The sequence below is a fragment of the Suncus etruscus genome, chromosome 10 (assembly GCF_024139225.1).
Source record: "Suncus etruscus isolate mSunEtr1 chromosome 10, mSunEtr1.pri.cur, whole genome shotgun sequence".
NCBI lineage: Eukaryota > Metazoa > Chordata > Mammalia > Eulipotyphla > Soricidae > Suncus > Suncus etruscus.
The window spans coordinates 15739162-15764776 of NC_064857.1; the positions used below are offsets into that span (position 1 = coordinate 15739162).

The following is a 25615-nucleotide window of genomic DNA, read 5'->3' on the forward strand; positions in this document are numbered from 1 at the left end:
CACATTTGAATAAGTAAGAGGAGTTGCAGAAACACCTAAATCTCATAAGTAGCACTATTAGGACAGTTTCTTGTCCTTAATCTAATTAATCCGTGATTTTATCATAACTCACAGTTAATAGATATTAACTATGGTATGTTGATTATTACAAATTTTTATTCATCTGATAAATTATGGGATCTTACAATTTTAGAGTCCATATATTTCAACAATTTTACCATAGTGTTCAAATAAGCTGGTGACTATAGACACTGACAGTTCTAAAAATATAATACAGAATTCTTCATCCCCCAGATTTTTATAAATAATACATAAAGAAATGATTGTGGCTGTATTCCAATTAAACTATTCAGAGATGATGGCTGGATTTAGTTTACATATATTCCAAACCCTGTTCTAAAATATAAACCTTTTGGGGGATAAAGAGAATTGTAATTTGAATTATACTTTTTAGAGGTTAATCTAATAAAATGTATAAATATTGCTGGTTAATGATGAAGTAGTGTTGTAATGTAATATTACTTAAAATTAAAAAATAATCTTATAATATTACTATAAATTAATTTTATACCTTTTTAACTTTCAGTTTAATTTTACATGAATTTTTATTATATTTAAAATTTTTCTTTTTTTTTATATTCTTTTTTTTATTTTTTTATTTTTTATTTTGGGCCACACCCAGCAGTGCTCAGGAGTTACTCCTGGCTGTCTGCTCAGAAACAACTCCTGGCAGGCACGGGGGACCATATGGGACACCAGGATTCGAACCAACCACCTTAGGTCCTGGGTCGGCTGCTTGCAAGGCAAACGCCACTGTGCTATCTCTCCGGGCCCAAAATTTTTCTTTACTTAAAAAATGCATCACATAGTTGACACATTTGATCATAATACATTTATTTCCAGATAAGTGGAAGTTAAGTTTTTGAGAAAAAAAAAAGAAAAAAGAAAATGGAAGAGAAGAATAACAGATAGAAAAAAACAAAAAAGAAAAAGTTCAGTAAACATCTCATTTGTGACAATTATTGTATTACAAAATCATTAATACAATGGCAGAAAATTTAGTAAGTAAGTAAGGTCTTGTTATATGTCTAGTCTACTTCTTTATGGATGACAGCATCAAATAAATGAAGTTGTCCAGAAATTTAAAGCTATGATGCTACAGATTTTAGGGGCATATACTTAGTTCCAGGGCCTCCTGGAAGAAGGCCCAGTTTAAACATGACAACTGCATTTGTGGGCGTGACTGCAGCTGACGGGCTTTTCCTGGAAAAGGAAGACACGAGGGAGGGTGCCCATTCTTGCTTAAAAAAAAAAAAAAAAAAGGCCTGGTGATACCAGTCTGACAACCAGTGTTCTTGAAAGTGTGGCTAGATCAGCATTCCCAACGGGAATCATTGAGGGTCAGTGATGAGGCAGGGCTTTTGGGGAAATGGTGATTCTCCATGATGGAGGCAGCAAGCATGGCTTTGGCATGGCTTCTCCTCCTGAGATTGTCAGTTTTGTGCTGTGAGGGCCAATGTAGCTATAATCTTTCACAGCTCGGTTGACATCTCATTCGAGAAAAGAGTAAGTCCATTTTTATTATTTTTACACAGTTTTTAAAAGCTAAAATTTACTTGTTTTTAGTTTTTTGAGCTACAGTGTTCAGGGGAGTTTCTGATAGACTCTAGGCCTGCTCCATATAAAGCTGTTCAGTCAGACTTCCAGATATAACTTGTAATGCAAAAGAACACTTTGGCCAAAGAATATAGTTTTAAATAAGCTTCGAGATAATATGTATTTTAACATAAAACCCATGAATAAAACAATAATATTACTTACTAAATAATAATTTTAATATTAATATTAAATAATAATTTTGTATTCCTATCAGACTATTCCCCATACCTTACCCTGCCAAATATCAGTCAATAAATTTACTGTTGATGAAGTCTCAAAATAAATAGAATTATAAAGAAACCTGTTTTCAACATTACTGAAAACAAAGTTGGTATCTTAGAATCTGGGAGTTTGATTAAGTGCCTGGAAGCTATGAAGCCCAGAAATTCTACCTTGGAACTGTACCACATACCAAGTGAAATTCAAGAGACTGGAAACATAGGTCTGTGGTAGTAGAAGTGTCTTACACAGATTCCATCTAACCATTTAACCAGATTCTCTTGAATCCATCTAAGGCACCACAAATTAAATCAACAAATAAAATAAAAAACAAATGCAATCTCAGTGCCACTGTCATTTATGGTTCCCATTGCCACAACAAAGTATGTGATCTCCAGCACACTTCCCCTCTGATGAACACACTTCTAGATAGTGTGTGGCCTCCTTTTATTATAAAAATAATAAATAGAAGGAAAAGGGGGGAAATTAAAAAACAAAATTGGCCAATGACCAAAATTTAGTGTTCAAATGAAAAATTTGAGCAATGAAAAGAAAAAGTTTTTTAGAAGTCACCTTAATATAATATTAATAATAAAATTCCTGATTCAAGTTCAAGACCGAGATGGCAGAGAAGAAAATTACCGGAAATGGAGGGGTACGGGTTGAAATCCTCATTTATTTTTGGTGGAAATTTGATCCAACATCTTTGTAATTAAAAATAAATTTTGACCAACCCAACAATGCTTAGAGGTTATTCCTGGTTCTGCACTCAGGTATCACTTCTGGAAGGTTCAGGGAAGTAACCCAGGTTAGGTTCTGTTCAGGTACAGAACCCTGGTAAGTCGTCTGTGGAAAGCTAGAGCACTACCCACTGTACTATCTCTAAGGAGACCTTCATTCACATCAATTCTATTGTAATTATGGTATAGGAGGATTTTGAAAAACCATGAGCACTCACTACCATCTCTGGATCTTGGTGGTGACAGAGGTCCCCTTCGGTAAACTGTATGTCCACTACGTTTAGTTTCTGGAAGAATAGGAATAGAATTCATCTTTTCTATTTATTTACCCTTAGAGATATAATCAAATGAATTCAGGCAAAACGAGGCTAATGCAGGCCAAGTGTGACATTATTATGTTAGTGAAAAACTGAACTTTCCTTTGTCTTAAAATCTGACAAATGAGACAGCCTAGACCAGAAGATGACATAGAATGTGACCATTTGATCTTATGGCCTGCAACTTTCTATTTGCCTAATTTGATCAACATACTAGTGTTTCTCAACCTTTTTCTTGACTGTGGGCTCCTATAGTCTTTTTTTTCTTCTTCTGAGGCTTCTCTGTCCTACCAATTTCATACTGTGACCCTCCCATTTATGGGAATTTTATTTGTTGTCTCCTTGGGCTATCCTGGGAGACCAGAAGGGGGATTTTGGTGTTATTGTGGGCAGAAGTAGTTCTGAGCCAGGACCCAGGTAACAGTTTGATGTTCAGAGACTATAAAGAAGCTATCCAGCTATTATAATGGAATTTGCCCTTGTTCGTATGCCTTAAAAGTCAGTAACACTCCTGGTGGGATTTGGAGAGTCATATGCAGTGTTAGGAACTTTGGCCAGCTGCATGCAAGGCACATATTACCCGCTCTACTATCTCTTTGGCCCAATAAGTATTCTTTTTTTTTTTTTTTTTTTTTTGAGTTTTTGAGTTTTTGGGTCCGGGATTTGAACCATCGTCCTTCTGCATGAAAGGCAAATGCCTTACCTCCATGCTATCTCTCTGCGCCCCCCCCAAAAAACAAAACAAAACAAAACAGTAGGAGTCAGTGTGGAGAGTCTTTTGAAAGGATAGTAATACTGGTAGTGCATAGCCCTGATAAGTGACATCTGTTGCCCTTACTCCCATCCCAAAGGAGAACATTACTGAGTTTGAAGACAGAAACATCCAGGGTAAAAGTACATAAAGGAAAAATAGAAACTGCTGCATTCTCCAAAGAAAGTTTCCCAAACCAATTTTAAGTACCTTCGAGGAAGGAGGGACAGACAGTATCTAGAAGATTTTTTGATACAGTGAGTGATCTCATAATTCAAGAATGGAATCACAGCTGAGAACTTTCATCTGATAATTCAAGGATGGAATCACAGCTGAGAACTTTGAAAAGTCGATGCACTCTTATGATGGAAGCAATGTGCGTGTAGCTATGACCCAATAACAAACTGGGGTTAGCATAGTTTACTGCAACATCTGTTCCTCTGTTCTTACTTTTCTTTTTTTTTTGGTTTTTGGGCCACACCCAGCATTGCTCACGGGTTACTCCTAGCTGTCTGCTCAGAAATAGCTCCTGGCAGGCACGGGGGACCATCTGGGACACCGGGATTCGAACCAATCATCTTTGGTCCTGGATCGGCTGCTTGCAAGGCAAACGCCGCTGTGCTATCTCTCCGGGCCCACTTTTCAACAATTGTAGAATTAGTTCTAAAATAGTACAGAAAAACTATGGTTTATGCAAATGTTTTTGAGAGACTCAGAATAAAACGCCCAATGGCTTTTTATGCTTATTTTGGGCAGAAAACCTTTCTCTAGTTTTTCAATGTCTTTTAGATGTTTATGAAATGAGTTTTTATTTTTATGCAGATAACAAGACTTTTTTTTTTTTTTCTGGTTTTTGGTTTTTGGGTCACCCCCGGCAGTGCTCAGGGTTTACTCCTGGCTCTCTACTCAGAAATAGCTCCTGGCAGGCTAGGGGGACCACATGGTTCAAAAGATGATTTTTTTTTATTGATAAATATTCTTTAAGAGGACAGAGATTTTGTCATTATTTCTGGTATATTGTTGTGTTCCAACTATCTAGATTCTAGAAAAGATTTAGAAGTGCCAAGTAAATGTTTAATGAGTAAGTCAAGGAGTGAAATGAATTCATTACATATGAAATGATACTTCTTACTGTTTTCCTCAAGGTGGTGCTGTGTACAGTAGTAAAAAGTGTCACTTGAACAATATTTATTTTCCCAACAAAGCCTAAACATCTGATCAATTTTATTTTGTTGAACTTCTTTCTTTTTAAAATTGTAATGAGACCACTGTAATTTACAGAGTCCTTCATAGTTAGATTTCAGACATATGATAAATTAGGGCCAATCCCACTACCAGTGTTGACCTCCCTCCACCATGTTCTCAGAGTGTATCCCAACCACCACTCTTTGCCACCCAATTGGCCAGTATAACAAACCCATTTAAAGTTTAGATTGATAGAGTTAGGGTTTTAATGTCTTTTCTCTGTTCTTTTCTTTTTGATTGTTTTTTATACCCGGCTGCACTCAAGAATTATTTCTGGCTCTGTGCTCAGATATCACTCCTGGTGGGCTTGGGGGACCATATGGGATACCAGGGACCAAACCTGGGTAGGCAGCATACAAGGCAAAGGCCTTACTCACTGTGCTATTGCTCCACTTCCAGAGTTTGGGTTTCTTGATTCCATTGTTGTTGACTTTGGCTTGGATATTTAGTTCTGTCTTTTTTTTTTTTTTCTCCACCAATGAACCTGAGATCGCTTGGACCCTGGCCTCCATTTTTTGAATTTGTGTTTCTCCATCTCCATTCATTTTTTTCCCCTTCTCCTTGTTATACTCTGAAGTCAGGGTGATTGGATTTTGTTGTACTTCTTAAAAGAAAATCTTCCTATGTTCTAAAAGGTGTTCTTAAATCTTTCATATTTAAATCTTTTATATGATATTTAAGTAGTATAAAGAAAAAGTATGTTACATAAAATTATATATACATATATATTATATAAAAAGTATTTATGTTATAAAGAGAAAACATTATAAATAAAAGTATTATTAAAAATTTATAAAAAAGTTTGAAAGATTATTGGAATGTTGGGCTTCTTATTTTTTCCTTTCATTTATCTTGACCTGAGTATATTAATAAAATTCCTCTGAATATTTGTTTTTGGTTTTGGGCCACCCTAGAAATACTAAAGGCTCTGCACTCAGAAATCACTTCTGGTGTGCTCTAGGAACATATGTGATGCCAGGGATCAAATCCTAGTTGGCTACATGCAAAGCAAACTCACTACCTGCTGTACTATTTCTCTCTGACCTCTGAACAATGAAAGAATATACATGTACTGGTTTACTACTAACTACTAAAAAGTAATTATTTACAGAAAATTTTCTTTGACAGACTTTATATTTAATGTTAAATTTTTCATTTATCTTTCTATCATTTTTCTAGATGCTTATTGATCCGTATTTGCCCAGATCAAATTTTAAACTTCTATTTATTTAAAATTGAATATATTTATCAAAATATAGCTGATATAATAAAAATAAATTTATTTAAATCACACTATTTGACATGTTTTGACACACACACACACCCATAAAATCATTCCACAAGACAAGATAATAAGCATGTTCATTGCCAAATCAATATGCCTTGGAAAAATGAATTTTTGTGTCTGGGAGAAATACATAACATAGTCAAGTAATAAGTAGTGACAATAAAATTGACTCTGGGAAAGGTATATAATTATAATTCACATGTATTTGTATTTTTAGTAAATATTATGCTTCTCTTTTTGGTATGTTTTTGGGTCATGCACAGTGGTGTCTAGAGGTTACTTCTGGCTGGGGCATTTATGGGTTGCCAAGGAAAGAACCCAGGTTGCCTGGGTTGGCCACGTGCAAGGCAAGTGCTTTATGTGCTGTAATATCTCTCTGACTCCTGGAAAAAATTATGCTTCTTATAATTATTATTACTGCTATTATATAATCATGAATTTTGAGTTGGTTCACTTAATTTAATTAATTATTCTTTTTTTTTTTTTTTTTTTTTTTTTTTTTTTTAGTTTTTGGGTCACACCGGGTGGTGGTGCTCAGGGTTTACTTCTGGCTGTCTGCTCAGAAATAGCTCCTGGCAGGCACGGGGGACCATATGGGACACCGGAATTCGAACCAACCACCTTTGGTCCTGGATCGGCTGCTTGCAAGGCAAACGCTGCTGTGCTATCTCTCCGGGCCCAATTAATTATTCTTCCCCCCCCAATTAATTATTCTTAATGCTTCACTCTTTTCATGTTTCTAAGACCTGTCAGAAATAGAACTGAGGTTAAATATCACAAGTACATCCCACAAGTACTTAAATACAGATCATTTGAGCATTGAAAAACAGTGTTGGTCTAGTACAAGAAATATAATCCATGGTCTATTACATAAAATAAATCAGCAGATGGACATGAAACTTATTCATTAGAGGCCTAACCCTGTAAGAGAAGTAGGTATAAAAAGGACAGACCTCAAACTTCTGTCATAGGGGCTGGAATTGGGTGGATGGGAGTGAATTTTGAATAATATGTTTATAATGGGTAAGTCCTATTCTACCACATACCAATGATGTCTTTGCTTTGTTAAATCAGTGGCAACTTTTCTTTCAGACTAGCACAGAGCACAAAGCTCACAGTACTTTTATTCTTTTATTTTTATTTTTAAAGTTTCTTGTGTTACTCGTGTCTCTGTACTCTGGGATCACTCCTGGCAGGACTTGGGTACTATATAGGATCTTAGGGAATGAAGCCAAATCTGGCCCATGCAAGGCAAGAGTCCTCCTACCCACTAACTATAGCTCTGTCACTATCTATTTAAACTTATTTTTAAAATAATTTTTTAAATAATATTTTTTAAAAATAATTTTTAAAATGATTTACTAAATTGTTATTGATAGTGTTTCATGCACACAATGTTTCAACACTACATTCTTCACCAGAGTGTTCACTTTCTTTAATCTTTGTTTCAGGGTTCCAAAAAGACAAAAATCTCTTAATTTCTTGTGTAATAAGGAAAGAAAATTATGGTAGCAAAATATTTTATTTTTAAAATATCAATAAATTAGGATTAATAAAATATATTAAAATGTATTTAAAATAAAATCAAAGTGTTCAACTTAGATAGCAATTAAAAAATTGGCATTATAGAGGGAGAGAGCCATGAAAGTAGAAAGCAAGAGGCCCATGAAGGTCATAATGGGTCCCTCCAATAATGACTTACAATATACTTGCTATTGCTGTTTTGTTTTTGATTTTGGCTTTTGGGCAACACCCAGCGGTTCTCAGGGTATAATCCTGGCTCTGTGCTCAGGGGTATCTCCTGGCAGATTTGGGGGACCAGAAGGTTGCAGGGGATTGAATTTGGTTTGCTGCTGGGCCTACCCAATGTACTATGGTTTTATTTTTGATCTTTTGATTTCAACAAATTTTGGAAGAGTAAAGTCTAGTAAATTCAGGAGAGCAATACTACTAGACAAAACATTTTAATTATTTTTTTAGTTATCGATTAAATCTTGGCTAATAGAGTAATTTTAAAGTCACCTACTTCTTAATTATTTCTTTTGTCCTTAGCCCCCACCCTTTCCTGCTTTCCTTTTCTACAGACACTCTCGAGAACACTCTAACAATAGCAGGTAAAAAGGTCAACAAAACTTATCATGGGATCAAACAGTATTTTGTGTTGAAACTTTATATAAAACTTTAATATTCACTTATTCAATCGAGCATTTAAAGAAAAATATAGATTAATTATAATCCCTCAAAAAGCAATGATTTATCAGAATTATATCAGATTATATGTACCCTTTTTATTTCTGTATCATATTTATTTACTTTGAACATTGAGTAGCAATGCAGGAGAACTGTATTAGAGAGACATCAGATTCATTCCAAAAATATGATTCTTCAAATCGGGGCTACTGTTTGACATCAATAATCAATAGAGGAGCCAGAGTAGTGGCACAAGCGGTAGGACGCTTGCTTTGCAAGCAACTGATCTAGGACAGACTTTGGTTCAATTCCCTGTCCCATATGGTCCCTCAAGCCAGGAACAATTTTGAACTCAGAGCCAGGAGTAACTCCTGAGTGTCACCGGGTATGCCCCCCTCCCCAAATAATAATCAACAGATAATTTTTTGCTATAGCCCATTCAGGATATTAGTTTTCATTCTCCAATTTCAAATACTGCAAGATTCAAAAGTTTGATTTAAGATAAAAAGAATAAAAGATTAGAAAGAGACATGTTGAAGTTGACATTTAGATAATATTTAAACATTTTCCTATGCAGATTTAAAACAAAAGATTAGTTGATTATTATAAGCCTGTATTTAAAGGGTTTTGAGGAGAACCTGTCACTGGCCAGGTGAGCTGGCTCTACCCAGAGGGAGAAAACAGAGAAAATCCTCAGCCTTCTACCAGTGCCCTTGATTCTATCTAGATAGGGAAGCTGGCCCCACCCAAAAGGCCAGAGTCAGAGGAGCAGGGCCAGGAGGGATTCTCTGGTATATTGCCAGTTCTGGTTATTATCTCATGAGCTGAGCGAAGAACATTTTGTATTACCCCCACTCCTCTAGAGCTGTAATAGTTTCTCATCAGGAAAATAAATATTAAGTGCTGACTTCTGTGCCATAACCTCTGTCTCCAGGAGGTCTGTTTAAGCTGTGTGTATGTCTTCATAGATCAGCCATTAAAGGATAAAAATTAGAGAATCTTTTAACTCAGCCATCGATATAGCCTCTCTAATTAGGATTTTAGAAAGGAAATGTTAAGGATGTTCAAAGAGCACACACACACACACACACACACACACACACACACACACACACACACACACACACACACGAACCTAGAAGAAATGAATAAATCCTTGGACTCTTGCCAAGGTTGAACTAAGATGTTGTAAAATACCTAAAGAGACCTATCACTACCAAGAAAATTGGTAAAAGCTTCCCCCAAGCAAAGCCAAGGCCTGCCAGGAGCGATTTCTGAGTTTAGACTCAGGAGTAACCCCTGAGTGCTGCAGGGTGTGACCCAAAACCAAACCAAAACAAAACAAAACAAAAAAATATATAATGGATTCTATTTGCTGATATATATTGGTTTTTGGGTCATACTCTGCAGCACTCAGGGACTACTCCTGGATCTACACTCAAAAATTGCTCCTGGCAGGCTCCGGGTACCATATGGGATGCCAGGATTCGAACCACCGTCTTTCTGCATTCAAGGCAAATGCCCTACCTCCATGCTATCTCTCTGGCCCCTATTTGCTAAAATTTTGTTGAGGATCTTTGCCTCTGTATGCATCTAGCCTATAGTATGTATGTATCGGCCTATAATTCTCTTTATTTGTGGTGTTTCTGTCTGCTTTTGGTATCAGGGTGATGTTAGCTTCATCAATGTTGTTTTGGAATGTTTTTGAAAATTTTGCATTTTCTTGTTATGCTTTTATTGAACCTAAGCAGAGTCTTGGCAGTTACATTCAAAACCAGTTTAAAAGTAAGCTTTTTCTCTTTTCTTTCCTCTTTCCTTTGTTCTTTTCTATTCCTTTGTGGATTTTGAGCCACACCCAGCAGAGGCTCTCAGGGGTTATTCCTGGTTCTATGCTCAGAAATAGCTCCTGGTAGGCTCCTCTGTCCATGTGGGATGCTGGAGATCAAATCAGCTTCGACTGTGTGTAAAGCAAACGCTCTACCAACTATGACTCCAGCCCTAAAATACGATTTTTGAAAATAAACAGAAGGCAGTAGTAAAGAGTGGAATTGAAAAGCACCAGGGCAGCAGATTATAAACAACCTTTTACATGATCTTCCTCTAATCACTCAACTTCTGACTCTTTTATTCCCAATAAAATTCACCATCTTCCTTTTCTCTTGTAGGCAATGGTTTTAGTCTTTGAAATGATCTAGTTAGAACTGTTTGTCATTATTTTTTTATTGTCATTCTTTACACAAAGCCACTCTGCAATTGTAAGTACCTCTTAAAACTGTATCTGATTTAGCAGCTAGTAACTTACTGGAAAGCCTTGATGACTTACTTCTTGTTGACGAATACCTTTCATGAACTACAGCTCCAGATTTCCCCTCACAGACTGTCTGGACTCAAATGTTCTATGGAAACACGTCAATCTTCCCACAAACTTTTGACCCTCAAATGTGTGCTTTTATTATTATTATTATTATTATTATTATTATTATTATTATTATTATTATTATTATTATTATTATTATTATTTGGTTTTGGGGTCATACCTGGCAGCCCTCAGGGGTTACTCCTGGCTCTATGCTCAGAAATCGCCCCTGGCAGGCACAGGGGACCATATGGGATGCTGGGATTTGAACCACCGTCCTTCTGCCTGAAAGGCAAATGCCTTACCTCCACGCTATCTCTCCAGCTCCAAATATGTGCTTTTAAATAATAATAAAAAAAAAACACCATACATATGTTTATTCACACATCCTAGAATGCCCTTTCCTCCTCAAATTACATCTTCTCAGGAATCTTTGCTGATTTTTCAAATAGATCTGTACTTCGTAATAATTATAGATAAAATAGTTTAGACGGGAGTGAATTTATATCTTTAGAAGTCTTCTCTGGAATTTCCAAACCAAAATTGTTGAGCATTTTGACTATTTCCAAGGTTTATATTTCAACATCAATTCTCTTTTATGTCTCTCTGGAGGCAGGAGGGATAGATAGTTCAGTTCATATAATGCTTGGAGTATTCTCTTCACTTCAGTGTTCAAACAATAAGAGTTATGAGAATGTTCCTATTTTATCTTAGCCAAAATAGTTTATCTTTTGCATTTGAAAGTTTTTAAGAGCTCTTTTCTGAAAGCTTGCCTTCTAATTCAACCACTGGGTAAGAATTTGAGATGCTACAATGACTTCCTTAAAAGTTTTGCCTTTTAGTTTTTGGTTTGGGTTGGTGTTAGGGTTACACCAGGAAGTGTTTGAACTCTTAGTTCTGCACTCAGAAATAACTCCTGGAGGGGTTTGGGGAACTGTGAATGCTGAGAATCTAACCTGGTCATTTGTATGCAAGGCAAATACCCTGTCTGTTTACTTTTGCTCCAGTTTCCTTAAACAATTTTCTCTGATTTTCTAGTCAATTTTCTCTCTTCCTTCTTTAAAAACCATGAAAATCCCCTTTTAATGTCATAAACTATAAGGAGCAAAGGACTTCAATGAATAAGAATGTAGTTTTTAACTGAATAGAAAGATGAGAGAGAAGAGAAAGAAGGGAAATATGTATTTGAGGAAGAAAATGGGCTCCTCTAGAGTGAAAAAAAGCAGAGACATAGAGATAAGCAAGTAAGATATATATACACAAGGGAAAAGATAGGAGTGAGGAGGAAGTCTAATAAGCCAGGGTAAAATATTGAGCCAGATTCACTTTGAATGTTAACTAATGACATAATATTCCCTTTTTCTTTAAAACTTTATTTATTGATTGATTGACTGGTTGGTTTGGGGCCACACCCAGCAGCCCTCAGGGGTTACTCCTGGCTCTGCACTCAGAAATTGCCTCTGGCAGGCTGGGGACCATATGGTTGCCAGGAATTGAACCGGGTCCCTCCTGCATCGGTCACATAAAAGGCAAATAAATGTCCTACCTCTGTGCTATCTCTCTGGCCCCGTAGTATTTTAATGCTGTAAGACTTCCTCAGTTATTTTTTCCATGTTTTTATTAAAATTTTAATTATTGATTTATCCAAAATTTTTACCTCAGTCCAGTTCTTCTCCCACACCAAATAGGTCCATTATTGAATGAAATCCTTTTCAGGCCTAATTAATCCTCACATATCCTGATAGATGAGCAAGTGGAAAAATGATGAACACGACTTTCTGAACCAGAAACACAGGAATTACTTGGCTAAAGGAGTTCATCTGATTTCAGAAGCAAATGAGAGAGGAGCCGGAAAATGCCTCTGATGCTGTGATTAGATCAAAGGTAATTCTTTGCCCCAAGTCAGGCAGTTTTTGCATAATGCTTACCCAGCAGCTTAGAGTTCAGTCAGACTAAGGTCTCTCTGAAGCTATTTCTTCCAGGGTCATCTCTTGTCACGAGAAAGACCTTTTCTGTTGACCTTAGTCTCTTCATTCTTCAAAATATTTTATGCAATAATTCACTTCAATAAAATGGCAACTCAGCCATCCCTTTATAATTATACCAAGAAGGTGTGTAAGGTAAGGTAATTATTTAACTTATTCAAACAGCTCCAAAAGTACTTTACCTGGAAGGGATATTGAACAATCATACCCAAACCTGAATAAGCATCCAGTTCTGAAGGACTCTTGTTCTATCCGGACACTTGCTCCGCCTCAAACTTCCTTTAGGTCTCTGGCAGAATGGAGTCTCAAAGAGTATTTTATTTTATTTTTTATTATTTTTAAAATTTTTTTTTGTTTTTGGGCTACACCTGGTGATGCTCAGGAGTTACTTTTGGCTATGCTCTCAGAAATTGCTCCTGGCTTGGGGAATCATATGGGACACTGGGGGATGGAACTGCTGTCTGGCCTGGATCAGCAGCATGCAAGGCAAATGCCCTACCACTTGCACCACCGCTCCAGCCCCTCAAAGAGTATTTTAGAAAAGTTTCCCAAGCTAGTGAGATGACTCATTACATTTAAGAATCACATGTGCAATATTCTTTTGTTGGGTTTTCCACAGTCTGCTTCCACCAGGGAGACTATTAGAAGTAGAGAAATGACATCTACATTCAAAGGATTACAAGTATTGACTGGTGAACTACAAAAAAATAAATTAAAAAAATGATCTTTATTTCGTGGTTATTGTTGCTTTGTTTTGTGGCTGGACCAGGATATGCTTGGCCTTAATACTGACTTTGTACTTAAGGATTATTACTGGAAATACTCAAAGAGACAGTATTCAAAAAATGCTTAATGCCTGCCCTATTTTTATTTATTTTTAAAATTAATTCAAATTTTAATTAATTAAATTATTTATTTATTTTTGGTTTGGAGGCCATACCTAGTGGCACTTAGGGGTTACTCTTGGCTCTGTGCTCAGAAATAACTCCTGGCAGTCTCAGGTTACCATATGGTATGCTGGGGATCAAACCAGGATTGGCTGCATGTAAGACAAACACTCTACTCACTGTGCTATTGCTCTGGCCCCAATCCTTTTATTTGTTTGTTTGTTTTTGTTTTTTTTGGGGCCACACCCATTTGATGCTCAGGGGTTATTCCTGGCTAAGCACTCAGAAATTGCTCCTGGCTTGGGGGGACCATGTGAGACGCAGGGGAGTCGAACCTCGGACCTTCCTTGGCTAGTGCTTGCAAGGCAGACAGACACCTTACCTCTAGCGCCACCTCACCGGTCCCAAAGAAAAGTCATCCGCCCGAACAGGGACTTGAACCCTGGACCCTCAGATTAAAAGTCTGATGCTTTACCGACTGAGCTATCCGGGCTCTGGCCCCAATCTTAATTTAAAAAAAAAATTTTTTTTTTCGTTTTGGGCCTTACCCAGCAGTGCTCAGTGTTTACTCCTGACTCTGCTCTTGGTATTACTCCTGACAATGCTTAGGGGTCCATAAGGTTTAGTGGAGAAACACAAATCACTCCTGCAGTACTATCACTCTAGTTCCTTGATCTTCATAGTTTAAAAAGTAGTATGTGTTTATTCATCAATTCCGCTTCCCCTAATTGCTATTTTGGACATTGTTGTAATAATGCGGGGGTTGCACATGTGCCTGACTGGTGCTCAGCAGAAGTTGCAGTTGCATGTCAGGCAGCTGTGTACACATACTTGGCCATGATGCTCACTGAACTTTGTACTCCTTTTCTGTAGTTGTAGCTGAGGAGTTCACAACTTCATAAGACTATGAAATTCACTGGGAGTGTATCTGGAATGCTAAGTCAATGTTGGCCGGGTGTCACACTTCTTCACCATGAAGTTCACACTTACTTTTTAAGTGATGGGGCTTTCTGGGTGTTACACCTCATTTTTGAGCTGCTCACATACCCACTTGCAACATGGCTAAACATTTCTTCCAGTGCAGGGGATCACAGATAGCATAGCGACAATGATCAATCTCAGAACATGTAGCAACAGATAATCATTTTAATTTTATTTTTTTACTGCATTTTATTGTCTTTTGGGGGCAGCACTTGGTAATACTTGGGTTTACTCCTGGATTTACACTAAGGGATCACTCAGGGTAGTGCTCAAGGAACCCTATGGGGTGCTGGATCTGGAATAAAACCTGGGTAGAGTGTATTACTGACTGTACTGTATCTGTAGAGTTATTTATAAAAATTTTTTTTTTTTGTGGTTTTTGGATCACACCCGGCAGTGCTCAGGGATTATTCCTGGCTCCAGGCTCAGAAATTGTTCCTGGCAGGCACGGGGGACCATATGGGATGCCGGGATTCGAACCGATGACCTCCTGCATGAAAGGCAAACGCCTTACCTCCATGCTATCTCTCCGGCCCTATTTATAAAAATTTAATTGACTTTAGTTAGAGAGCATTTATCGCATAATTGGCGTAGCTGATCATAATACATTTCTTTCCAGAAAAGTGAGAGAGGAATTATTTAAAAAGAAAAGGAAAAAAAGAAGGAAGATAAAAGAAAAAGGAATACAGCAATAAACAAATTAGTAAAAATTAATATTTCTCCAACAAGGTCCTTAAATCATTTCCAGAAGGTTTAGTAATCTCTTATTGCTAGTGACTATTCTTCTACTTCCTTTGTTTCTCAACATTTGGAGTCTTCAAAGAAACACTAGTTTTAAATTGATGTGTTCCTACACGAATGACAATATTCAACAAAAATGGGGTTGTCACATGGTCCAGAAATTTCAAGTACTATTGCTGATACTGTGGCTTTTGTAGATGTGTTTTTAGCTGCCAGGGCTTCCAGAAGTACAAAAGGCAGGAGGAGAGTGCCCACATTCACTCCAAAAAGCCCTAGTGATATAGGCCCCAAAATTAGCACACTTGGTGTTTTGGTAGATTGATGTCTCTGCAGAGAGCCACAGAGGTGTGATGAAGGAGAGCCAATGGTGAAGTGACGATTGTGAGTAATGGTGCAGCAGGTGTGGCTTCGACAGGGTGGGGACTTGGTCTTCCCTCTCTTCCCGACTTTGCCAACTTTCAGCTCCATGTCTTATGTCCCCATAAATTTTTTGCAGCTTAGTTTACATCTCTTTTGAGGACAGTGAGTCTATGGAACTGGCAGAGTCCAAATAATCATTTGTAAAAATCTTTCAACATCATTCTGAGTTATTTGGCCAATGTTTCTGAGTTTAAGAAAACCTGTTCCCCTTAGTATTTAGCAATGTAAATAGTAGAAAGGTCAAAGAGCATGAAGTCACTGAGAGGCTCACCAGTTGCCTGTATGAAAGGAGTTCTCTAGGTCTTTCAGACTCTGCATCAACACCAGTAACAGAAAGAGAAGAAAGGTAGAGAGGGTGATTGATAAGGACAGATCTGGGATTTCTGATGTATTTGCCATGGGTTCAGAAGGACAGAATCCAATTTAAAATCTAGAGAGCCAGGGGCCAGAGAGATAGCATGGAAGTAGGGCATTTGTCTTGCATGCAGAAGGACGGTGGGTTGAGTTCCGGCATCCCATGTAGTTCCCCGAGCCTGTCAAGAGTGATTTCTGAGCATGAAGCCAGGAGTGACCCTTGAGCGCTTCCGGATGTGACCCAAAAACCAAAGAAAAGAAATATCTAGAGAGCCAGATAGATGACTCCCATTACCTCTTTCCTGCTCCTGTAATAGCTCCCACTAGTTTTGTCTCATATATCTCCTGGCTTCCTAATTTGAATTTAGCTCCAACTTCAATAGAGCTGCTAAAATAATTTTTGTTTATTTAGGGGCCACACCTGGAAGAGCTCCATACTTACTTGTGGCACTTTGCTCAGGGAATATTCCTGGTTGGGTTTGGGAAACCCTTTGCTGTGCCAGGCATTGAACAGGGGTTGGACACATGCAAAGAAAAACTTTATACCAATACCAACTCCAGCTAGAATAATTTTTATAAAAAGTATATTGACTATCTACATGGCTGTTAAAATTCTGTAGCTAAAAATTTTGAACCTTTACCTATGACTAAATTCTAACTTCTGGCAAAGGTCTAGTTTATTGTGTAAATCCTTTGCACATTTCCTCCTTTCATCTCAATTCACATATGTTCTGTCAGCTACAGCCTTTTCATGACTGTGGACTCATCAACTTTCCCTCTTAAATGAAACCATGATGTGAATTGTCTAGGCTTCTATGATCACATGAAATTATTATTCTCTTGGAAGTTTTTACATGCCTATGCCATAGTGTCACAATATTACAATAATTTAATTTGATATATTTTGTTGGTGTTGGGGATTGTATCTAGACTTCATATATGCAGGTAAGTGTCCTATCTTTGTGCTACATTCCATCCTTCAATTATCTATTTTAAAGTATAATAATCCCTGATAAATTGTAACTATGTTTTCATGTTTTGTATAAAGTAAATGTGTAAAAAGGTATTATAAATATCTTTGTATTTTTTATGCAGAAAATTGCCACTCCAACAGTGAACCTTAAAAAGAGAGTTAGACTATAGGCATGGGTTATTTGCATTTTAGATTTGACTCTCATGGAGGGGTCCTATCTCTGTGTGTTCATGCCCACATACAAACATACAATAGTTAGCTTATGTATAGCTTAATAAAAAGAGCCAGGGAGAACAAGAAATAAGAGAACAGATAAATAGGTGAATATAGTACAAATAAGGTACAGAAACTAATCAGCTAAGAGAGATTGGGCTGGTGTGTCGAAGATGGGAGTTTTTCTCAATTTCTAGGGATTTCATTAGTGATGGGCTTGGACTTCCCTGGATGAGGGTTTCAGGATAAGGTGATGACTGGAGCAATTTCGGATACACACAGGTTTCGTATCTTTTTTTTTATTCTTTTTTTTTTTTTCAAACAGAACCACATAACTGGAACCATCTTGCTCTGTCCTCAAACTGAGAGGGAAATAACAGAGGGTACCAAGTCCAAATAACTGTATGATCATTAAAAAGTAATAAAAATGATCAGACTTAATCACCAAATCCAAAGCCAACAACAACAGAATCGATACCCAACCTACAACAAGCTAGATACAGAGGGGACCTCTTATACTAGTAGCCTGGGGGATAAGGGAAGGGGGTATAGGATGAATACTGGGAATGAGGGGGGAGGGAGGTCAACTTTTGTGGTGGGAATTCCCCTGATTCAATGTTAATATGTACCTAAAATATTACTATGAAAGATATATAATCCAATTTGATCAAAAATAAAATATAAAAAAGAAATATTAAAAATAAATAAAAAAGACAAAAAGAGAGTTAGAATTCAGTATTAAAATAAAATATGTCTAAGAAAACCAGGATAACCAAGTTAAAGAAAGAGAGGGAACCACTATGATTATTATGACTAATCATAATTCCTTTTTTTGTTTTTTTCTTTGGGCCACATTGCTCCTGGCTTGGGGGACCATATGGGACACGGGGTGGGAGTGAGGGATCCTAGGTTAGTACATGCAAGGCAAACCTCCTATTGCTTACACTAACTAGTCATGATTCTTAATAGATACTTATCGATGACTAAGGCTTCTTTAGCCTTTTTTAGACTCTCAACATTGTCTCCACCTCTGGAATGGTTTTTTGTGCCAGGAAAACATGAACTTTCTGCTGGTTCTCTCTTGGAAACATCATCTGCTCTGTGATCTGGTTTACATTTTTCCTGAATGTTTACATTTTTCCTGAAACCCAGAATTTATTTTTCACTTGTTTCAGTGATAACATTGAAGCTCTCTGCACTGTCCTGAGTTACTGTCTTGCTCCATTGTCTGGGTTTCAATATTGTGCATCAGAATTCTGGCTGAGTCTCAACTAGTACCTTGTTATTGATCCTGCTGTCTGCCTGGGAGCCCTCTCTGAACTTGCTTTCTCTCCCAGATCTCGGAATAATTTGGTTTGAACCAATTAAATAGCTCAACTGCTATATTAACTTAGTTTGGAGATTCACCTGGTTAAATTTGTTACCCCTTCCCACAACTTCATGCCTAGCTTACCTGGAGAGGCAGACCGGCTCACTTCTGGGAGGGGTCTATGGAAGGCAACAAAGGGGTTGCCTGAAAGGGGATTCAGCAGGAGATTCGGCAAGAGAGGCCGGAGGGAAGCCTCAGGTGGAAGACCCAGGTCGTAGAGAGCAGGGACAGAATTAAATGCAGGGCAGCTTAAGGAGCCTGCTTAAAAGGTTAGCTTAGTAGACATGTAATATATACGCATGGTGGTTAAAGCCTTGTAATAAAGCTGATGTCTCCTGAACCTGTCTGACTGTGGATCATTTCCTCGCTGCTACCCTGAACCCGCTGACCCGCTGGCTGGAAGGAGCTGCAGGCGCCTGGCCCTGCTGAGAAGGGATCTACCATCTTCCACTACCATCAAGGACTCTTAATAATTTAATTAATTCAACAAAATTGATGGTAGCATATTATGTATCCTGGTTCATCTTGCTTTTGCAGGGAATATATGGATAAACTTTCAGGGACACAATGCCTACAATCTTAAATTCTTGAATAGTACACTGTTCTCCACAGCCCTTCCAAAAGTGCATTATTTTTTGATTTATGACCTTGACTGCTGTGAAGGCAAAGGAAGATGATCCAAGGTAAACTGCAACCCAGAAAATAAAAGGAGATGCTGAAATGTATCTAATATATATGGTGAATAGAATAGTTACAAACTTGAAATACATATATTCTCTATACATATTGAAATACACACATTCTCTATAAATTAGAGAAAATAGAGTATACTTGGAAAATAAAATTTCAATATTGAGGAGAGAAGCAGAATGCGAACTTTATTGTGATGGTGAAGTTGATGTCTATATATCTACTTTCGACAGCTGTAAAAGAAAGCGGGGATCTTTGTACATCTGTAAAATAAATTTTTTAGATGTCAAGAAGTTAGAGAAACAGTACAAAGGTTATAGCATTTGCTTTGCATGCAGCTGACTACTTTAATTTCAGACACGACATTGGTATCCCAGGATTCATCTCTGAGCACAGAGCCAAGAGTAAGTTATGAGCACCAAAAGGTGTCTCTCCCCTCCCCTTAAAAGTTAGAGATATAAACATGAATCTATGATGTTCTAAATAGTTTTTGGTGTTATTTTAAAACAGCTAGCAAAGAAGTAAATAAAGAAGATGATTGGGATTGTAAATTTTTTTTTTTTTGGTTTTTGGGCCACACCCTGTGACGCTCAGGGGTTACTCCTGGCTATGTGCTCAGAAGTTGCTCCTGGCTTATTGGGGGACCATATGGGACGCCGGGGGATCGAACCGCGGTCCATCCTAGGCTAGCGCAGGCAAGGCAGGCACCTTACCTCCAGCGCCACCGCCCGGCCCCTGGATTATAAATTATTTAAGAATAGTCTATTTAATATGCCACAGGGATAGAAAGCAATTTTTTGGAAAAAGTAGTCTAAATATAAAAAAAATCACATTAAATTATTATTTAGTGTAATATTGGGGCCTGCGTAGTGACACTAGAGGTAAGTTGTCTGCCTTGCCAGCGCTAGCCTAGGACGGACCGTGGTTTGATCCCCCGGCGTTCCATATGGTTCCCTAAGCCAGGAGTGACTTCTGAGCGCATAGCCAGGAGTAACCCATGAACGTTAGGCGTAACCCCTGAGCGTTACCGGATGTGGCCCAAAAACCAATATATATATATATATATATATATATATATATTATTTAGTGTAATATTATACTCATTTTTCTAGATACTTAGATTTTTTAATTTAAATTTTCAAATAATTTTTAAATAATTAAAGAATGAACGTGCACTTTAATACATTCATTTATGAAAATTTTATGTTCCAAATATTTTTCAACTATGATATTGTTGAGTTACACTCTGAACTACTATTCTATGCTTTTTGAATAGAGGACTATTTTTAAACAATGACAATGCCTGTATCTGAAAAAACCACATGGCAATTGAGAATGTGTCATGGGCCTGATTTAAAATAGTTCACTTTCTGTAGTCCTGAGGAACTCAGAAGTATGCCAAAGGACACGAGGGGAAAAGGCCGTCTACAAAATGAGTACAATGTCCCTAGATGTGATGTGATTTTTTGGTAGGAAGCAAGAATGACATTTGCAGAGTTTGGCAAGACAACTAGGGGAAAGAGAAAGAGTTGGAACAGCAGCTCCCAAGTTTTAAGGCAATCAGGAAACAAAACCCAAGAGACAGTGCAATGTAGGAAAATTCCACTTGGGTCTCACAGGGAATTCATAAGCTCACATTTTTGTGTCTAATATTATAGAAAATAATTCAAATTCCTGATGTGGAGTAAGCCTAGCAACAGAAAGACAAATAATTTATAGAACTTGGGATTTATATTTTTATGAAAAAAAAACACAAATAAAACATATTTTAAAGTGGATTCTATCTCCCTATCACCTTTCCTCCAGTTAGAACTCCTTTCTTTGAAAAGTTAAGAAATGAATAGTTAGAAACATCCTAAGTTTCAGTGAAAATCATGTAGCAATAACACACGTTAACAATACAGACTTAGGAGGCTGAGATGATAGCTCCAGTTGGAGTGCTAACTTGGCATACTGGAGTCCTGGTTCAATCCCTGGCATCACTGGTTCCCTAAGAACTGTTAGGGCAACTCAGAAACCAGCAAATCAAAAAGTTGTTAAGTTTCGGGGCCGGAGAGATAGCATGGAGGTAAGGCATTTGCCTTTCATGCAGGAGGTCATCGGTTCGAATCCCGGCACCCCATATGGTCCCCTGTGCCTGCCAGGAGCAATTTCTGAGCCTGGAGCCAGGAATAACCCCTGAGCACTGCCAGGTGTGACCCAAAAACCAAAAAAAAAAAAAAAAAAAAAAAAAAGTTGTTAAGTTTCAATATGATTTGAAATCGCAGTTTTCAAAATATGAATGTATTTACAACCTCCACATAATTAATATCCTAATGTTAATTTTTATCTCCAGGATGGAAAGAAGACAAAGGAAATTCTTGACAAAATCCAACTTATGTCAATATATATAATACATATATATATGGATATGGATATATACATGTATCATTGGTCTGCACAATACTAATGATCATTTGTTTCATGGGAAGGTTATAAAAGGGGCAAACATTCCCAATGTGCTCTTGGGCAAGGAAATTATAATGTAGAAGAAACATAGACATACATATACAATGTGGAAATTACATGTATAAGACATAGTACTGTATTTGTAAAAGTAAAGAATAAGCATTCTAAGAGAATTAAATTTTTTTGTTTTTCTCTTTTCAATTTTTTTTAAAAATTAATATCTTTATTTAAACACCTTGATTACAAACATGATTGTGGTTGGGTTTCAGTCATGTGAAGAACAACCCCCCTCACCAGTGCGACATTCCTGTGACCAGTGTCCCTCCTCACCCCCGCCTGTACTCTAGACAGGTTTTTTACTTCCCTCATTCATTCACATTGTTATGATAGTTCTAAGGGAACTAAAATTACAGTATTTATTTTACTCCAGGTAAGTACAATATATCTAGCATGTTTTCTTTATATAATAATAAAATTCTACATTTGGAACTTTAGGTGCAAGTTTTTAATTACCCATAAAGTATAACATGTTTTAAGTTTTTTTCAGGTAAAATGATTTATTTTGAGATTTATTAGGGAAAAATGAGAGAGAGAAGAAAGAAGAGAGAGGTGGGAGAGGGAGGGAGAGATTCTATCTAAAGAGAATGCATGCAGGCAAGGTGAGATTACACATCTAAAGTTTAGAAGGGGATCTAAAACTGGGGCATGAGAGTAAGAATATATTCCATAACCCTTCACAAGATTATACTTCACTGGTTTACTTTTGTTTTTTTGTTTTAGTGGAATAAAATAGTATTATTAAAAAAATTGAGGGTCCTAAGTGGTATTACAAAGGCTAGGTACTTGACCTGCAAACAACCCATCCAAGTTTGATCTTAGGCATCCCATGTGATCCCTTAGGCCCTCAAGGAGAGATACTTGAGCATAGAGTCTGGGGTAATTATTTAGCACTGCTGGATGTGGGAAAAGAACGAAAAAGAAAGAAGAAAGAAAGAACCAATAACAATAAACCAATAACAAGAAGAAAGAAAGAAAGAAAGAAAGAAAGAAAGAAAGAAAGAAAGAAAGAAAGAAAGAAAGAAAGAAAGAAAGAAAGAAAGAAAGAAAGAAAGAAAGAAAGAAAGAAAGAAAGGAAGGAAGGAAGGAAGGAAGGAAGGAAGGAAGGAAGGAAGGAAGGAAGAAAGGAAGAAAGAAAAAGGAAGAAAGAAAGAAAGAAAGAAAGAGAAAGAAAGAGAGAAGAAAGAGAGAGAAGAAAGAAAGAAAGAAAGAAAGAAAGAAAGAAAGAAAGAAAGAAAGAAAGAAAGAAAGGAAAAAGAAAGGAGAAAGGAGTAGAGAGGAGAAAGGGGGAATAAAAGGAAAGAAGGAAGGAAGGAAAGAAGAAAGGAAGGAAGGAAAGTAGGAAGGAAGGAAAGAAGGAAGGAAGGAAGGAAAAAATGTTGCTGGTGGTTTGGTAAAGTGGGGACCAAGAGAAGCGAGTACTTTACCTCTCTGCTGAACTCACCTTGGCCACCAGCACTCTTAGGCAATCAATACCTGGCTTGGATCAAGACTGGCAAATGTGGCTACAAGCTACTTAAGCAGGTCAGATGTTCTATCCCACAATGTAACCACCAAACTGTGCCTAAGTCCACTTGTTTTGCATGGAGTGAGGAATGATCCCTGTGATCAATTACTAGGAGCCGTGAATTCAGACTGGTACCAAGTATTGCTCTTTACAAAAAAGAAAAGTCAGACTAACCTCAGCATAGGCATTGTCTCTTCACTTTCTCTCACAGTAAAGAATTTCAGCCATGACCATGTCCTAAGCCTCCACCATGTCTGCTTATTAGCCGGTTCCAGAGACTCATTTATTCTCAAAAGAGATGTAAACCCAGTCACTAAAAGTCATGTGTACACTAGCCTTGCAGCTGAAAACAGTACTCAGAGGAGGAAGGGCAGGCCTGACACCAAGGCAGTTGCAACCACAACCCACATTTGCCGTTGTGCTTCACCATTGATCTTTGTAGAGATGCCAGCTGACCAAAACTTCAGGTATGCTGGTATTAGGGATAGATCTCCAGAACTTTGTTGGAGTGAGTGTGGGTACTGTCCCCTCACCCCATTCATGCCTATTTGAATTTCTAGAAGCCTTGGCAGCTGTAATCATTCCCTTTATCCACTGCTGTATCAGTCACAGAACTTGGAATTTATGAACCTCATGGCTATGATAGCAGCTGCAAGACAGTTCCAGGATTTTCAATACTAACCCCCCTCAAGTAGGAACACACTAAATTAGATGTCAAAGTAACATAGAAGCCACCTAAGATTAATGAACCAATAACAGAATCAACAACTAATACCAAACAGCTTCAGACAATGACTTAATGATCCTATTATAAGATATAGAAAATTCACAAATTTTCTTTTGCTGCAGATCTTTCTTTTCAGTAATGTCATTACTACTTCATTGCAAACAAGCAGAATAAAGTATATTATTTCATGCCTTCTAAGGGGCAGGCCTGGGGATGGACGGGAATCTAGGGACAATGGTGGAGGGAATTTTACACTGGTGATGGAATTGGAGTCGGAACATGGAATGGCAGAAAAATTTATATGAGCAACTATGTAAACCATGGCATTTAAATAAAGTAATACATCTTTTTAAAAAAGGAAATAATTTAAGGAGGAAGTGAAATAGTGAAACAAAATAGTTTTTATTGAGTGAAACTTTCTTAGAAAGATATTAGAGGAAAAGAGGGAATAAGACTCTAAGAGAGATCCTTGGCTTCTCTGAAGCAAAGATACAGAAGAAAGGAGAGCAAAATATATGTTCAATAAAGAACACAAGACTTTTTTTATTATTTATTTATTTTTTTAATAATTTTTATTTTGACCAAAGTGGATTACAAATCACAGTAAAATTTTAGGTATATAGTGACATTGAATCAGGGGCATTCCTACCACCAATGTTGTCCTCCCTCCACCCCCTGTTCTCAGCATGCATCCCATATCGCCCCTCCTTCCCCCCCCCCCCCCCCCCGGCTGCTAGTATAAGTGATCCCTTCTGTTGTAGCTTGTTGTAGATTGGGTATCGATCCTGTTGTCATTGGCTTTGGACTTGGTGTTTATTTTTATTTTTATTTCTACGGCTGTTTGATTTTGGTACTCTCCATTATTTCCCCCTCAGTTTGTGAGGCAGAACAATACTTGGCAACAATCAGAAAAATCATATGTATTAATGCATTGACATGACAAGATGATCATGGTATATTAAGTGAAGACAAATTTTTGAAATAATTTTTATATAGTTTTGATATAGCATTCAATATCTTTGTGTTTTGTTTTGGGGCCTCACCTGTTGACTCTCAGGTGTTACTCCTGGCTATGTGCTCAGAAATCGCTCCTGGTTTGGGGGACCATATGGGATGCCGGGGATTGAACTGCTGGAGAGATAGCATGGAGGTAAGGTGTTTGCCTTGCATGGGAAGGTCGGTGGTTCGAATTCCACATCCCATATGGTCCCCCAGCCTGCCAGGAGCGATTTCTGAGTGTGGGGCCAGGAGTAACTCCTGAGTGCTGCTGGGTGTGACCCAAAAACCAAAAAAAAAAAAAAAATTAGGGGCCGGAGATATAGCACAGCGGTAGGGTGTTTGCCTGAGATGCAGAAGGATGGTGATTCGAATCCCAGCATCCCATATGGTACCCCAAACCTGCCAGGAGTGATTTCTGAGCCTAGAGCCAGGAGTAATCTCTGAGTGCTGCCGAGTGTGACCCAAAAACCAAAACCAAAAAAAAAATTTCTTTTGGGGG

At 37.6% G+C, this 25615-nt stretch overlaps 1 non-coding gene and 1 pseudogene across 1 annotated transcript; both read right to left on the minus strand.

Annotated features, from left to right (window-relative positions):
* LOC126020854 (RNA-binding motif protein, X chromosome-like) overlaps positions 1-19132 on the minus strand; it is a 117437-nt pseudogene extending 98305 nt beyond the window's left edge.
* On the minus strand, positions 14058-14130 carry TRNAK-UUU (transfer RNA lysine (anticodon UUU)). Its single transcript has one exon. It is a non-coding gene; the product is annotated as a tRNA-Lys (tRNA).
* Positions 19133-25615: the final 6483 nt, after the last annotated feature.